This window comes from Papaver somniferum, chromosome 8 (genome assembly GCF_003573695.1).
Source record: "Papaver somniferum cultivar HN1 chromosome 8, ASM357369v1, whole genome shotgun sequence".
NCBI lineage: Eukaryota > Viridiplantae > Streptophyta > Magnoliopsida > Ranunculales > Papaveraceae > Papaver > Papaver somniferum.
In genome coordinates this window covers 163937738-163949533 of record NC_039365.1, presented here as the reverse complement: position 1 = coordinate 163949533, position 11796 = coordinate 163937738, and the positions used below count along the sequence as shown (strand labels likewise).

Here is an 11796-nt window from a genome sequence, read left to right as displayed (position 1 = left end):
GGAAGGAGTATATTTTTGATCGTTGTCGTATGCGTCAAAAATAAATTACACTTTCTCACTACTCAAAATATATAATATAGCAAGGGTAAGAAAGGATCGTTCCCATGGAGAGGACTAGGTTGTCAATATGATTCGGTTTCTTAGATCAAACAACGGGGGAATTTTATAATTTTATACAAACTAAATAAATATAAAAGCAAAGAAATAAATAAAACAAAACAAATCAAGTATGTGAAAGCATTGGTTAAGGATTTCGTTTTCATTCACTAACATGTTCTCGTATTAATAACTAGAATTGATATTTAATCTCGTCTTATCAAAAGCCCTAGGATACCTTGATCGCAAGAATATCCCGTTAATTTCCTCTTGTCATCAACAAACACATTAAAATATGCGAATATGATTTCTACCACGAAAACAACCTAACGTGTAAAAGCACTAATCAAGTTTAATTCCCGAGGAGCATTAATATTCATGAAATAAGGCTAATCAATGCAACCGAACGTGGAAAGCGCACTAATCCGATTTAACAAAGGTCGTGGTTCACATATGATCATAAGGATATATCACTAAAAGCTATAATCATATTTGTGCTACTTGTATTCAAGGATTATCACTTTTACGTATAATAAACCCTAAACTAGTATTAGATGTGAATGTGAGCTCTACCAATTTGGAACTTGACATAACAAACAATCAATCATACATGCGATATTTGTAGTGAATCATAATCGATAATATGGAGACAAAACTAATTTATTGAACAAGAAACATGCTTTGCGAAATCCAACTAATCCACAACCAATATTAAGATTTAGCTCATATTCATGGAGTTCATGACAAGGATAAAAAGAAGAGTTTCCATGTCTAAACCCTAGAACAAAAGTAGAAGAAGAGATAGATCCCCCCATTTTACATAGCCTAATACCTTTTTATAGGTTTACATTACTTGGTCTCCAAGTATTTAGTTCGGTTCAAGAACCCGGCCCAAAATAACGAAATAACGAATCCAAATGTTCCCTTAGGCTTTCCAAGGTATTAATACACGTTTTTCACTTGCTAAGTTCGCAAACCCATTCCGCAAACTTCAAATTCCAGCAGAAATTTTCGGAATTAAAGTGTGAAACCCGTCCGCGAACTTTACTGTCTTCGGTATTTGATAAAAACTGTTTTGGCCACAACTTCTTCATCCGAACTCGGAATGACCTCATTATTTTTATCTTTAAATTATCTTCAAGATTATGATGAGAAATCCTTAACTTGAATGAGCTAAGATCAGTCTTTGGCTCGTCTCTTGATTTTGAGTGTTTTTCTCCTTTTCGTCGCACTTCTTCCACTTCTCTTGGACTTGGGCACTTGGATACTTGGAATAATTCTCTTTCTAGCTCTTTTCAGAACTTTTTAGATCCTTTTTGGATGATTCACCTAATTGAGACAAATAAGAGAAAACAAGAGTAATAATACCAAAATATGCGAGAATAATAGCTAAAGCAAGTATGGAATGGACACTAAAATCATATGAATTACGCACTTATCGAATTCCCCCACACTTAGATTTTGCTAGTACTAGAGAAAACTAAATAAAACTAATCCTAAATACAACAACTCCATCTCGTTGAGGATACAATTACTCTTAGCATGAATAACAGGCCTTTAAACCCCTAGGTGTCCCTAGTGGACGAGTTATAGTCTCGTGAGGGCTTACAAGAGGTATACCCACAAAACCTACTCCAATTTCTCACCTTGGAAGAACCACTAAGGATAGACACAAAGTAATAGCTAACTAATTAGCTTGCACATGTTCTTTAGCTGCAAACATCCCACATACATTCCAATCATCACACATAAGCAAATATTTGCGTGTGACATTCAACCTGATTGCAAAACTCTACTAAGATAGTCATCGTACTTTTTGAAACGTTTGTCACAACACTCGCATACTGAAATCACATGGATAGATAAGAAAATGGAAATAGAAAAGTGAAGTGTGCAAATGTTGACTAAAGTGAAAGATGTTACACACAATACTTGTATGAATATCGTCAAAGGAGATTTATTTATAGCGCAATAGTTGAGAGAAGCACCCATTTAACTCGACCACATGATTAGATACTCTAAGTGCATGTTCCTTTTCAGCAAGTACATGATAGTTGCCTTGGATCCTGCATTCCACGCTTTCTTAGGCGACGGAGACAGGGACAACGTTTCACACATACTGCTATCCAAGTGTCAAGAACCTCATCAATAGTCTTTTTGACTTGCTATATAATGATGATATAGTTTTTGTTTTCATCGACTATGATTAGTCCGCAATTACGGACCTATCACTTATTAGTGTCGATAAAAGAAGATGAGCCATATTTATGTTTCTTTTTCTTTTCTTTTTCTCTTATTTTTTTTTCCGGCTCACTCTTTACTCTTTAAGAGTGTAAGACAATTGTCTATGGGGATTTATATGTTCAACCAATGATTACCTTGCTACAACATCCATGGCAGTATCAGGATCCCACCAAATCACTTTAGAGAAACATATAACTGCAAAAGTAAAAAGAAAGTGATTCAGTAGTGATTAATTACGAGGATGAATCTTTCAAACGACTACCATAGATTAGTTTCACATTCAATTATGAACGTATATATTTAAGGATTGTGGAACGAAAAGTGGAACTCAATTTATAGCCGTAAGAACTGTTTCAACCTTAAAAAGGTGTAGAGTGTCATCCTAAATAGCTCATAATTAACTCCAAAAGATGAAGTCTCAAGGATGCAAGAAATCAAAGAGTATTATTTGTTATGTGCATATGCAAATAGTATGATACTAAATGCTCCCCCACACTTAAACTCAACATTGTCCTCAATGTTCAAAACCGAAAATTCTGATTTCTGACATAACAGCAAATTAAACTCGAAAACTGTACAAATGGGTAGGGAACTAGGGAAAACATCCTAAACAAAAGTTGTTCACCTACGTCTTTTCTGTAACGTGTCAAAGGGGAATAGTGTTTCGATAAATTTTCTGACTTTTATGGCCTCCGGACTGACTGACATGCAATCTGAAAAAGTTCTGGAAAAAATACCGAAACTCAAATTTCCAGGACTATCTCTCCAACTTAAAAGACTACGAATTCAGATTTTCTTTTTGGAAAATAAAGGTGAGTCCTTCCTCTTTAAAACTTGGGGTCAACCACTCAAATCGGACTTCGTATGAAGTCTCGAGAGCTATTTTGGTAACAAGTACGCAGTCATAATTTTTCTGACGAGAATATTTTCGTCAAAACTTTCATTATAGAAATAGGAATTTGTAAAGTGTAAGATGGGAATGCAAGATATGATATGCACAACTAATAAAGCTAAAAACAAAAGGGATAGATATACAAAACTGATGGGTTGCCTCTCACTTAGCGCTTGGTTTAAAGTCGTCAGCCCGACTTTCAAGAAGAATTCCCCATACACCAATAATCTGAAAAGTTGGGGATCCTCCCATAGAACCTGTTTTGCAAATAGTCGCTTCACACAAATATTAGTACAAGACAACAGGAGTGCAGCTATCGCCTCATAGAAGTTTCCCGCACACTTATTTTTTCCTACACTTGGAAGTGTATAAAGAACATAGAATTCGGGAACTTCCACGGTTTGTTGTTCCAAAACTGCATAGTATGAGAATTAAATGTTTTCAATGGAGGATATCGGGAAACAAAGTCATTCAACAATATTTCCGAAGCACATACGTTCAATCCAATAAAAGGTAAAGGAGAAGAAATAACATGCAAAGGGTTATACAAACCTTGCAACTCTTGTGTTATAGTATCCTCTTCACCCTTAAAGAATTCAAGTGAATTACTTACCTCTTGCACATCGTGGTCCTCTATCAAAACTTGCAAACATTCTTCGTCCGTTTTTGCCTTAACAAAAGTCTCAACATCAACATTATCCTTACAATCATGTGCAAGCTCAATTGGGTCTTCCACAACATTAGTCATAACGGTCACATTCTCAACACACTCATCTTCATCTTCATTTTCAGACTCATCGAAATCAGAATCGTCGTCGGTTCCCAACCTTTATCACGACGTCGTTTAAGTTCCATACGAATGGTCCTACTAATTTCATCGACAAGCTCTTCCGAGGCTCCATCATCTTCCAACTTGTATAATTTCTGTGCAAGTTTTCTAACATTTACACGCTTACCACCATTGGATACAATAGGTTCTCTTTCCATGACTCTTCCCTTTGAATGGGTGAATGATCATAATTACTATCCGAATTCGGGTAAGAAAAAGTGTTACAGAAATTAGTTTGTGCCACGTTCTCTCTATCACGGTCAAGTTGGTCTAGTCTTTGTTGTATGTTTTGCAATCCACTCATAATATGCATACAACTCCAATGAAGCCAATTAGAAGTAGAATTGTCCCACATTGGTGCTTGACTTACATACCCACTACAGGGTTGTTGTTGGTATGTATGAAAATCACTATAAGGTTGTCTAGGATATGCATCATAACCAATAAATTGGTTTTGATTGTATCCCGTAGATGGTGGGAAATTGTCATAGTATTGAGGTTGTTGAAAACTTTATCCATTGCTCCAATATGCTCCGTCTATAATAGGTACATGAAACAAGATTCTCAAAACAATGTTAAAAACTAAAAAAAAAAAAAAAACTAAAAAAAAAAATGACAACCGCTGCCTCCCCGGCAGCGGCGCCAAAATTTGATCGTTTTCGTATGCGTCAAAAATAAATTACACTTTCTCACTACTCAAAATATATAATATAGCAACAGTAAGAAATGATCGTTCCCACAAAGAGGACTAGGTTGTCAATATGTTTCGGTTTCTTAGATCAAACAACGGGGGAATTTTCTAATTTTATATAAACCAAATAAATCTAAAAGCAAATAAATAAAACAAATCAAATCAAGTATGTGAAAGCATTGGTTAAGGATTTCGTTTTCATTCACTAACATGTTATCGTCTTAATAACTAGAATTGATATTTAATCTCGTCTTATCAAAAGCCTTAGGATACCTTGATCGCAAGAATATCCCGTTAATTTCCTCTTGTCATCAACAAACACATTAAAAGATGCGAATATGATTTCTACCACGAAAACAACCTAACGTGTAAAAGCACTAATCAAGTTTAATTCCTGAGGAGCATTAAGATTCATGAAATAAGGCTAATCAATGCAATCGAACGTGGAAAGCACACTAATCCGATTTAACAAAGGTCATGGTTCACATATGATCATAAGGATATATCACTACAATTTATAATTATATTTGTGCTACTTGTATTCAAGGATTATCACTTTTACATATAATAAACTCTAAACTAGCATTAGATGTGAGTGTGAGCTCTACCAATTTGCAACTTGATATAACAAACAATCAATCATACATACGATATTTGTAGTGAATCATAATCGATAATATGGAGACAAAACTAATTTATTGAACAAGAAACATGCTTTGCGAAATCCAGCTAATCCACAACCAATAATAAGATTTATTTCATGTTCATGGAGTTCATGACAAGGATAAAAAGAAGAGTTTCCATGTCTAAACCCTAGAACAAAAGTAGAAGAAGAGATAGATCCCCCCATTTTACATAACCTAATACCTTTTTATAGGTTTACATTACTTGGTCTCCAAGTATTTAGTTCGGTTCAAGAACCACTAGTGGAAAATGCAAAAAAAAATCTGCCAGAAACAGCCTGAAAAATAAGACTGTTTTTAGGAGCCCAATCCTGTAGTCTTAATACTCGAAAGGACTTCTTCTGAGATTCTTTAAATGTTTTAAATTATGACTATCATCGACAGTCTATTCATAATACTGACATACAGTCTTTAATTAGATTTATATTAATCCCATAAAAGCTGATCTACAGTTTTATCTGGGCTGAATAATTTCAAAAAAGCTGATTCGTCTGAATCCTACTCTAACTGGTATTTCTGAATGAATATTTCTCAGAAAATATGATTCATCTGAATCGTCTGGCTTATTTCTGACTGAACATAAGATTAGAAACTCATTAAATTGAAATTAGAAGCTCATTTCATAAACTGATCAAAACATTCACCATTCAAGTCAAAAATTGAAATTTGATGTACAATATTAACAAAATTCACATGTGAATTGAGATGACACCAAGTTCAAAGCCCCCGAAAACTCTACACCACTACTAAATTCACACCATTTCAAGTTCTTAATTCTTAAAGATGTATTTTCTTACAATCAGTAGAAACCAACCTACAGACAATGAAATAAACTAAAACCGGCAGAAAGATGAACTGAGATGCCCAACTGATCAGAATAGTATACCTGTTGCAAAATAAGTTTTTGCGTTAGAAGTTTAACAACAAATTTCTGGCAGCATAGTATGAATGGTTCTCACAAACAAGCAATTCTCTAACAGCTGACTTATGGTTAATCTTCTTCGCATAAATGAGACTCGAGTGGTGTGCAAATAATTTCAGATACTAATACATGTATGTTCACAGCCAATATAGCTGAGAATACCTATGCTAAACGCAAGAAATATATACCATACCTGCCAATATAATTTAACATATGTTCAGCAACTAAAACACACACATATATATATTCACACATACGCTACAAGCATCAAGTAACCTGATATTCAAAGCATTCTATACTTCAAGTAAATTCTTGTCATCTAATTTATATTAGAAAGTTTTTTCTTGTAAAGAACATGCTCACTGAAATTCATGTACACTAAAAACTCAATCAAAATTTATGCCAACACAACAAAAAATAAAAGAGAAAGCATACCTCAAGCAATGCACAAATAGTTACATGATCCTCAACTATGAGTCTAAGGCTTTGACAGTCCATCCTTGCCTTGTTGATCAAAACATTGCATCTTCCTTTTCCAGGTGAACAGTCTTCCTTCCTCACTGATTTACAACAACACCAAAGAGAAATAATAAATAAATGTCAGAGCAAGCTACGCAAAGACATCACAGTTCATAATTACAAACCTTGAAAAGAAAACATAAAGTTTTAAGTGATTCAGTCTTCATATAGGTATGTGTAATCCTAACGACAAAATTTCTACAGGAAATATGCAGTCAGCAAACTTTAAGAATACATAGGCAGAAGCTACAAGCAATAACCAAAACAACATTGCAACTAATAAAACAAGACACCTAAGTTTGATTTAGAATAGTCACATAGGAAAACTAGAAAAAAAAAATTGAGTCTGAAAAGAATAAGAGCTGAAGGAAAAGCTGGTGATGATGGTACATCAATGGTAGTGCAATAAAAAATTCAAGTAGCTTCTACAAGCAATCAGCTAATGGCAGTGCACATTAACATGTATAGATCATATCAGAATTCTAAGTTATGGTCGATTTCCATCATTCGGGATTAACCTAGGGTGAGAATAAGGGATCTAAAGACTACAATCATAAAACCATTGCCAAACAAGTATTCCTAAGCGGTTGCTACAATCATACAACCACTAAGAAGTCATAAATTTCATGTCACATGGATGCCAAATATACGTACAAGCATACAAAGGAGTGGATGCATAATTAAACTCAAAAATCAATGAAATATTTTTCTTAGTATCCAAAGAAATGTGATGACCTGAATTGCTTGTTAAGGTAGTCTTCTTGTTAGTAACTTCAAAATGTTACTTCTTTCCTTGTAAGAAAGCATCAGGTTATGGTTGGTCAGCATTGGAAAATAGAAATAAGGCTTTACATGTTAAATTAACAATGAAAGTTGTAAGAAATTACCTTGAGGAACAAATATGTGGAACATAGACAGAACCTTTGAGACATTTGTATTTTTTGTGGATGATCAACACTCGTATCTTTTACGATTTTCCTCCTAGTAATAAACATCTTGATGGTCTGGATATAACCATTCAACATTATACAAGCTAATTTCAAACTCACAAACAGGCGAGGGGCAGTTGTCCTACGGTATTGATGATGGTGATGATTCTTGAACTGGTGGTGGATGGAAGGCTGGAGATGATCTAAAAAGATCCTTGATAACTTTTATCGAGCAGGTAGAGTGCGGGGATTGTCTTGGTCCAGAGATGTCCTCTGCTGATTGTTTCCAATCCCTTTTACATCCATCTTCCCCTGCAAACACGTCCCGTGGAGACCCAATGAAGTTATTGTTGAACTCTGCTTCTTCGTGTATGTTTAAATGGAGTGCTTGTTTATATTTCAATGGATATCAAACATTATAAAACAACAAAAACAAAGGTACGGTTTTGTTTCAAAAATTTACTAAAAATCGGGTTTGATTTTAGGATTTGAAGACGTACTACGATATCAACAGATTTGGGTTCGTGATTAGAAACTATCGAAGCTGATGTTTCAGCTTTGAGGAAAACCCATGCTTTAAAACTCCTTCAAATACATTAGACAAATACAAAAAATTGCAGAATCAATTAAACATGAGAAAATCAAACAAAAATGAAAAAAAAAAAATTGTAACAACAATGAGGTCTATACCTGATGAAATCTTCTTCTTGGTTCTTTCATCACCACCAGAAATAGCACCAATAACAGAACATGATGTCGTCGATGATGAATCTATATCTTCAGATCGAATTAAACAATATGTCAATACCAATAAAATCTAATCTAATCAAATAATAATAATCTCAAGTAAAAGCTAAGTTCAATCTCCAATTCGATATCTTCTTCTTCCCGTTAATCAAACTAGATCTCGGGTTACAAAAAAAATGCTTGATTTTAATTTTGAGATGGGGTTATGAATAATCTTCGATTTGTGAGATTGAGGTTCTGTGAGAGAGAGGTTTCATTAGGTAACTGAGAGAGAACTCAGAGAAGAGAAGTGAGGCTGTGAGAGAAGTGAAGAGACAGACCGATAGAAACAATGAAGATAAGATATGTTTCTAGAAACTTATAGAAACAATTTTCTAACGCAGACTTAACTGAATTGGGACCATAAAAACAAGTTCTAACAGTCTTAACATAGGTCCACGTGGAAGTATTAATTTTCCTAAACTACCCTCATGTATTAAGACTGCTAAGGAGACTCGATTCGCTTTTTCGTCAAGCATGACTTCCTTCGGAAGCCTGATATATAAAGAAAGCCTCCGGAAGTCTTATTTATAAATCTCAAACAGACTTAATAAACTCATTTTCGACTAGTGAACCCGGCTAGAAATAACGAAATAGCGAATCCAAATGTTCCCTTAGGCTTTCCAAGGTATTAATACACGTTTTCCACTTGCTAAGTTCGCAAACCCAGTCCGCAAACTTCAAATTACAGCAGAAATTTTCGGAATTAAAGTGTGAAATCCGTCCGCTAACTTTACTGTCTTCGGTATTTGATAAAAACTGTTTTGGCCACAACTTCTTCATCCGAACTCGGAATGACCTCATTCTTTTTGCATTATTTTTATATTTCAATTCTCTTCAATATGATGATGAGAAATCCTTAATTTGAATGATTTAAGATCAGTATTGGATCGTCTCTTGATTTTGAGCGTTTTGCTCCTTTTCGTCGCACTTCTTCCACTTCTCTTGGACTTGGGCACTTGGAATACTTCTCTTCTTAGAAAATACTCAAAATTGCAATATAAGGGTATTTTGGTCAAAATCCTTTATGAGCTCGTTTTTGTTGAAGAGCAATAATCTAAAAGGGATTGAGAGAGGCTTATGGAACCGTCTGAAAGAATGGGAGAGGCTCGGTCTTCTCTCTTTTTTAGATTAAACTCCTTTTCACAAAATTCTTGAAATTAGGGCATTTCGACAAAACCCTAATTCTCTTCGACTTTCGATCCCTCTGAAAATAAGTCCAAGAGAATAGATAACGTCCCACTGGACTAGGAGAGAATCCTCACGCATGAAAAAGGTCTTGAACACGACTCGGAAGAGTTTTGGAAATAGAAAAGGCATTGGTTTCCTTATTTGAGCCAAATTAGGGCTATTTTCCTCAAAACCCTAATTTTCTTTAACTTTTGTTCCCTCCGAAAATTCCGAGAGAATAAGTGACGTCTTATTGTCTTAGAAGACTACTCCCACGCATAGGAAAGGCTTGGACACGGCTTGGGGGAATTTTTGAAAGGAGAAAATACCTTGGTTTCCTTATTTGTCTCAAATTCTTTTGATTTCCTCTTTTAGCTCCAACTCTTTTTTCCTTTTTATTGATGGATTCCCTTTTGAGCTAGGCTTGAAAATAAAACTCTTTTCCATATCTTTTGGGCGTGACCTATTTATGGAGGTCGTTCTTCCCTTCTTCTACTCGTTATGTTTGTATCGAGACTTTTCATTTGGGTGTTCGTCAAGAAACTTCAGTTGTGAGAGACTTGCGTAGAATGCTATAAAATATTCATATGATTTCGATTTGATCTCCCAACATCAATTTGAAAAGATAAAATAATTATCTATTCAAAACAAAAAGACCCAATTCCGAGTTGTTTAGGTCAGTCAACAAGTCACGTACTTTTGTCATCAGGAATCCCGTATAGAATTTCAGAAGCATTTATGATTGCGCTTACTTCGATGTTGGGACCATATCTCCTAGATCACTTGTCCGTTTGAGGCACACTTTGGATATGTTGTATCAGAGACATAGATTATTATATTTTCTCAAGATATTACTCCAAAATTTCTTACGAATTTGCGTCAGTTACCGCGTTTTCTCATGACAATGTACATAAATCCTAATTGTAAGAGGATTCCCATATTCCTTGATCCTTTGCATGTTGTGACGCCTTGAGTATTCCTCCTGGGGTATTATGACTTTATTAAATTCACTTATAATAAGTGGCTTTGGTCTCCGTGAACCTTAATCCCACCTGTGAAACAAATTCAATCGCCAAACCTAAATTTCTTTTTTCTTTTTTTACTTTCATATCTTAATATACCTTGTTTGATTCCATCTTGTTTTTGTAGACTCATGACATGGGAAAGACTCAAGATGTACTTGTTGGAAATACAATAGAAATATCTTCTCTTGACGATGCTTCAACCACCCATCAGTCCCCAGCTTTCAGTAATTCTCACGTAAAAGAAACCCGAAGACTCGGAGCACACCATCAAATACTGTTGAATATCCTTTGTCGTGAAGAAAACGTATTTCTATTGATCCTTTGTTAAAGTGTGAACCCAAACAAATCCACGAGTACCTATTGATATATGAGATGGATTTCTTGATAAGTATAGGACTCTAGGCATGAGGGTATGCTTGAAGGGATTAGGAGAAGACAATGCTTGAAGAAATTAGGAGAGGACAAGGCTTTAGGGGAAAAGACCGGTCTTCATGTAAATCAAACCATAGTCCTGTGTTGTTGGCATTGCTCCCTTGATTTTAACTTATGTAGTTTGAACTTTGCAGCCTTACTGATCTTGTCTTTGTTTGTAGAGTACTCTTCATGGTGAGAATGATTTCGACCTTGGTAGAATGCGGATGAGGCGGAAGACGGATTATATCGTGAGAATGATTATATCTGAACGATCTTGCTTCTGATGATATTGTAAACCTGGGAAACTCGGTGACAACCTGTGAGAATCTCTGCTTTTAATATGAGGTGGTTGCGAGAGTGGCTTTATTATGTCAGGGTCCGTTTGTGTGGATTGAGCTTAGAGAGGTTCTTAATCTGAGTTGCGTATGGTAGGAACATGCTAAACAGGCGTCTCGAGATGCTGAGGCCGAAGTGAAGCAGCTAAACATGAAGAAACGGATTTTCTCTAAGGGCCTTTGCTAGATGATTTTCTTCGGGGTTGATATTTTCTCTCTTTGAACATTTCCCGTATGCATCTGTTAAATAAAGGGGACCTT

At 35.2% G+C, this 11796-nt stretch overlaps 1 long non-coding RNA gene across 3 annotated transcripts; it reads right to left on the bottom strand.

Moving 5' to 3' along the window:
• Positions 1-6036: 6036 nt before the first annotated feature.
• LOC113304695 lies at positions 6037-8897 on the bottom strand. 3 transcript variants are annotated; one of them, XR_003338333.1, is made up of 5 exons: positions 8496-8897; positions 7764-8117; positions 7612-7668; positions 6793-6917; positions 6037-6321 (listed from the first exon to the last, which is right to left on the bottom strand). It is a non-coding gene; the product is annotated as an uncharacterized LOC113304695 (long non-coding RNA). The 3 variants fall into 3 exon arrangements; XR_003338335.1 differs by having other exon boundaries at positions 7612-7663; XR_003338334.1 differs by lacking the exon at positions 7612-7668.
• Between the last annotated feature and the right edge of the window lie 2899 nt (positions 8898-11796).